Source organism: Rhinopithecus roxellana, chromosome 4, assembly GCF_007565055.1.
Source record: "Rhinopithecus roxellana isolate Shanxi Qingling chromosome 4, ASM756505v1, whole genome shotgun sequence".
NCBI lineage: Eukaryota > Metazoa > Chordata > Mammalia > Primates > Cercopithecidae > Rhinopithecus > Rhinopithecus roxellana.
The window spans coordinates 21,164,528-21,170,527 of NC_044552.1; positions in this window are offsets into that span (position 1 = coordinate 21,164,528).

Sequence of the window (6,000 nt, forward strand, 5' to 3'; positions counted from 1 at the left end):
CTCTTTGCAATAAACTTTTGCTTACTTAGGACTCACTTTCAAATTATTTTGTGCAGTGAAGTCAAGAACTTGAAGTGGCCCACCAGCAACATTAGAAACCGTACTCCGGTAGTTCTAGGGCCTCTGCTCTCCCTCTTTTAACCAGGAAGGTGGTTTTCAGCCGGGCGCGGTGGCTCACGCCTGTAATCCCCGCACTTTGGAAGGCCGAGGCGGGCGGATCACCAGGTCAGGAGTTCGAAACCAACCTGACCAACATGGAGAAACTCCGTCTCTACTAAAAATACAAAATTAGCCGGGTGTAGTGGCGCATACCTGTAATCCCAGCTGCTCGGGGAGCTGAGGCAGGAGAATTGCTGGAACCCGGGAGGCGGAGATTACAGTGAGCCCAGAGCATGCCATTGCACTCCGGCTTGGGCAACAAGAGCAAAACTCCGTCTCAAAAAAAAAAAAAAAAGGTAGTTTTCATCAGTACCATCCCTCTCATGCTGCTCATTCATTCATTCTCACACCTACTCTTCAGGAAAAGCAGCCTAGCCTTTGTGAAGGCCCCCTCCTTGGGGAAGCAGCTTAGATGGGAAAGGGAGGCGGAGCAGATAATGTGTAAGTAGGTACACACCAAGCTGTATTCCTGAAAATCACCCACGAGGCCCTACTTCCCTGCCTCCTGCCACACATACCTCGTCTCCTCCCAAGCCAGGCCTTGTTCACTGTGCCTCAACCAATGAAGAGCCAGGTAATTCTTTAGAGCCTTCCAACCACAGTGTATTAGCCTGTTCTCATGATGCTATAAAAAACTGCCCAAGGCTGGGTACTTTATAAAGGAAAGAAGTTTAGTTGAGGACTGGGGAGGCCTCGGGAAACTCTCAATCATGGCGCAAAGGGAAGCAAACACGTCTCTCTTCAAATGGTGACGAGAGAGAAACGAGAGCCCAGCGAAGAGGGAAGCCCCTTATAAAACCCATCAGATCTCATGAGAACTTATTATCACAAAAATAGCATGAGGGAAACTGCCCCCATGATCCAATTACCTCCCTCTGGGTCCCTCCCATGACACATGGGAATTATGGGAACTACAATTTAAGATGAGATCTGGGTGGGGACACAGCCAAACCATATCACACAGACTCAGTACAGGCTTTGCAGTTTCTTTTCCCTATGCCCATAAACCTTTTCCCCAAGAAATTCCTGCAGGTCTTTCACCTTCTTCAATTTTACTCCTCTTTTAAGTGTCCATTTGTCATCACTGAGGGCTTGCCTGATCACTGTTTGACGCAGCAACATCTGCCTTCAAACAGAGAAATGTACACACCCTCCCCCTCTTTCTTGCTTTGCATTTTTCATAGCAGTTAGTTCCTTCTGACCTAGCATAAATTTCACTTTATTTCCTGTCCACCAGATTAGATGTCCCCCCAAAAATGGATTTTTGTCAGTTTTGTTTACTGCTGTGTCTGCAATTTCTGAAAATATACAGGCACCTAGTAGATGCGCAGTAAGTACTTATCAGTAAAGTAATATCTTTTCCTCACCCATCTCAAGGTTCATGACTGAGGCCCCTATAACAAAAGACAAATTAACAACAAAAACTTATTTATTCTAGGTTGTATGTGACACAGAAGCCTTCAGAGACAAATTTCAAAGATACTTGTGTATTTCTATGCTAAGTTTGATGAAGAAGTGGATAGCTGGGGAGAAATATCATTGTAGGACAGAAGGGGTATGATCTAACGGTAATAAACTGGGGGGATCTTAGCAGACCTGTTTAGATTCTTCTGTATTCCTATGTCTTCAGATATAAGGACATTTCTTTTTTTCTGTTTTTCTTTTTTTATTGAGATGGAGTCTTGTTCTGTTGCCCAGGCTGGAGTGCAGTGGCGCCATCTTGGCTCACTGCAAGCTTCGCCTCCCAGGTTCACGGCATTCTCCTGCCTCAGCCTCCCGACTAGCCGGGATTACAGGCACCCACCACCACACCTGGCTAATTTTTTGTATTTTTGGTAGAGACGGGGTTTCACCGTGTTAGCCAGGATGGTCTCGATCTCCTGATCTCGTGATCTGCCTGCCTCAGCCTCCCAAAGTGATGGGATTACAGGCGTGAGCCACCGCAGTGGCCAAGATAAGGCTTTCCTCCAGGTTTAGGGAGGATATCTTTGGAATGAAAGTGAGAGTTAATACTTCACTAATTCACTTTATGACCTACTTTAAAGGAAGGTTAAAGAGTGACCTTCCTGCTTCTGATGTTTTCTCAAATGCCAAGGTGCCGTATTTTGGGGTAGCATGTCCTGAATCCCATCAAATGAATGAATAAATTTGTACCCGTTAGCATGGTGTTGTTCACCTCGTAGACACTTGAAGGACGCAATGTTGGTTGGTTACTCAGCATTCAATTTGACAACAGCTCAATTTTCAAATAGTTTAAACCAGTGGTTCTCAAACTTTGGCATGCATCAGAATCACCTGGAGGGCTTATTACACAAAGATACTTGGGCCACAAACTCTAGGGTTTCTAATGCAGTGTGTCAGGATAGAATGCAAGAATTTGCATTTGTAACAAGTTCTCAGGTGATGCCATCAAAGCATTGCCATACCTTGCTGGCTGTGGTACTAGCAGCCTCAAATCAGTATAAATAGGTCTATAGCAATCTCAACTCCTGCCTCCTCAGAAGAAAGAATTAGACTGAGGGTCATAAGGTGGAGGGAGAGAAAGAGGTAAGGTTTCGAGCAGGAGTGAAAATTTTATTATTATTATTGTTATTATTATTTTGAAATGGAGTCTCACTCTGTCGCCCATGCTGGAGTGCAGTGGGCACGATCTTGGCTCACTGCAATCTCTGCCTCCTGGGTTCAAGCAATTCTCCTGCCTCAGCCTACCAAGTAGCTGGGACTACAGGCACACACCACCACGCCCAGCTAATTTTTGTATTTGTAGTAGAGATGGGGTTTCACCATATTGGTTAGGCTGGTCTCGAACTCCTGACCTCAGGTGGTCCACCTGCCTTGTCCTTCCAAAGTGCTTGCATTACAGGCATGAGCCACTGCGCCCTGGGAGAGAAAGTTTATTAAAACGTTTTAGAGAGGAATTAAAGGAAGTAAAGTACACTTGGAAGACGACCAAGTGGGTGACTTGAGAGATTCAAGTGCACTGTTTGATGTTTGACTTGGGACTTTATATGTTGGCATGCTTCCATTGGCATGTTTCCGGGGAGCTGCATTCCTTTTCCCCAATTCTTCCCTTGGGGTGGACTGTCCTCATGCACAGTGGCCCTGCCAGCACTTGGAGGGGCTGCATGCACAATGTTACTGAAGTTGTACACATGCTTACTTGAGGCTTTCTTCTTCTTCTTCTTCTTTTTTTTTTTTTTTTTTTTTTTTTTGAGATGGAGTTTCGCTCTTGTCACCCAAGCTGGAGTGCAGTTGCATGATCTTGACTCACTGTAACCTCCACCTCCCTGGTTCAAGCCATTCTTCTGCCTCAGCCTCCCAAGTAGCTGGGACTACAGGCATGTGCCACCATGCTTGGCTAATTTTTGTGTTATTAGTACAGACAGGGTTTCACCATACTGGCCAGGCTGGTCTCAAACTCCTGACCTCGTGATCTGCCCTCCTTGGCCTCCCAAAGTGCTGGGATTACAGGCATGAGCGACTCTCATTTTTATCAACTTTTGTCTCTTGTTTTTAGAATTTTCTTCATGCTTAACAATCCTGATATTCTCATTTTTTTGCTCAAGTTTTCCTGTGAAAAACCAAGTTAACCTATAGCGTTTCTCTAGTGAAAAGGACATTTCTCTGTTAGATTGTATGGACAACCTTGACTAGATAATTGTCATGTTTCAATTTCTGCCCGTGTACAATGGAAATAAGAACATCTGTTCAAAGAGATAAGAAATGTGATTTCTTTGAAAAGAATAAGTTGTTTCTTAAATAGAAGATGTAATTCAATTACACTTTTAACACATATGAAAAGAGTGATTTAGTGGCAAACAACTGGAATTTGGAGGTACTGGCCAGTATTCAAATTTTGGAACTCCCTGTTACAAAGTACGTGTCAATCTGAGCCTCAGTTTTTACCTGCTACTGAGGGACAATAATATTTGAAACATTATTGTAGCAGATACTCAGTGAGAACTTACTATGTTCCCAGAATTATGCTGAACCATTAAATTTCTGAACCCTTACAGTATTCCCTGTAATCCAGTAATAGTTACTATACCTATTCTGCAAATACAAACGCTGTTGCATTCTTGAGCTTACCAGAAAGTGTTGTGAATCCCCAAAATTTGAGACAGGTCTCAGTTAATTTAGACAGTTTATTTTGCCAAGATTGAGGACACACACCCATGACACAGCCTCAGGAAGTCCTGACGACATGTACTGAAGGTTGGGGCACAACTTGGTTTTATACATTTTAGGGAGACATGAGACATCAATCAATATATGTAAGAAGAACAGTGGTTCCGTCCAGGTAGGCGGGGACAACTCAAAGCAGGGAAGGGCTTGCAGGTCACAGGTAGGTGAGAGATAAACTGTTGCATTCTTTTGAGTTTCTGATAAGCCTTGCCAAAGGAGGCAATCAGAATATGCATCTGTCTCAGGGAGCAGAGGGATGACTTTAAATAAAATGGGTGGGGGGGAATGTTTGCCCTGAGTAGTTCCCAGCTTGACTTTTCCCTTTAGTTTAGTAAGTTTGCTTTTTCTTTCACAGTATCAACAAAGTTTTCAGGATACAGCTCAGACTTATAGTCCTTCCATAAATGGTCCTAAAATCATTTGTTGAGGAATCCACTTAGCCAGCTAGGCTATCAGGAGGATTCCATTTGTGGAGGATTCCAGTTAGCCAGCTAGGCTATCAGGAGGATTCCATTTGTGGAGGATTCCAGTTAGCCAGCTAGGCTATCAGGAGGATTCCATTTGTGGAGGATTCCAGTTAGCCAGCTAGGCTATCAGGAGGATTCCATTTGTGGAGGATTCCAGTTAGCCAGCTAGGCTATCAGGAGTAACAGTGAACTTCACACATTGCAATTCACAACTGCAATAGCAACTATGTTGTGACTGTCACCTGGCCAACATGATTGTAAAAGTCATAGATTATAGATGAACAGCAATTTTTAAGAGAAGTTACATGTGAAAAAATATACATCTTAGAATTTATGAAATTTGGAATATAAACTGTGGGGCATAGAAGCAAACATCTATAACTGAACTAAAATTCTCTCAGGCTTGCAACAAAACCTGTTGTCAGGGAACATACGTTGCTATGATTTGAATCCTTTTAACTATACTGATAGATGTTTTATACTCTAGAACATGGTCTATCATGGGAAATGTTCTGTGTGCACTTGAGAAGAACGCATATTCTGCTGATGCTATGTAGAGCCTTCTATAAATGTCAAATAGATCACTTAGGCTGATAATGTTCAAGTCTTCTATATGCCTACTGATTTTCTGTCTATTTGTTCTATTTATTATTGATGAAGGGGTGCTGAAATCACCTATAATCATAGCATGCCCACCTCTTTCATCTCTACCAGATTTCTCTGTATTTTGAAGTTTAGTTATCATGTGTATAAATGTTTAAGATTCACATGTCCTTTTGATGGATTGGTTTATTATTATTAAATGATAATATTCTTGGTAATATTCTTTACTCTGAAATCTACTTTTTCTTATAATAACATAACCAATTCTTTTGATTAATGTCACTGTGGCTACCTTTTCCAATCTTTTACTATTTACTTGTGTGTGTCGTTATAGATACATATGCATACACATACACACACACACACACACATATTTTTATTTTATTTTATTTTATTTTATTTTATTTTATTTTATTTTATATATTTTTTGGAACAGTCTCCCTCCGTCACCCAGGCTGGAGTGCAGTGGCACATTTCATGGCTCACTGCAACTTCCACCTCCCAGGTTCAAGCGATTCTAGTGCCTCAGCCTCCCAAGTAGCTGGGATTACAGATGTGCTGCTACTGTGTCCTGCTAATTTTCATA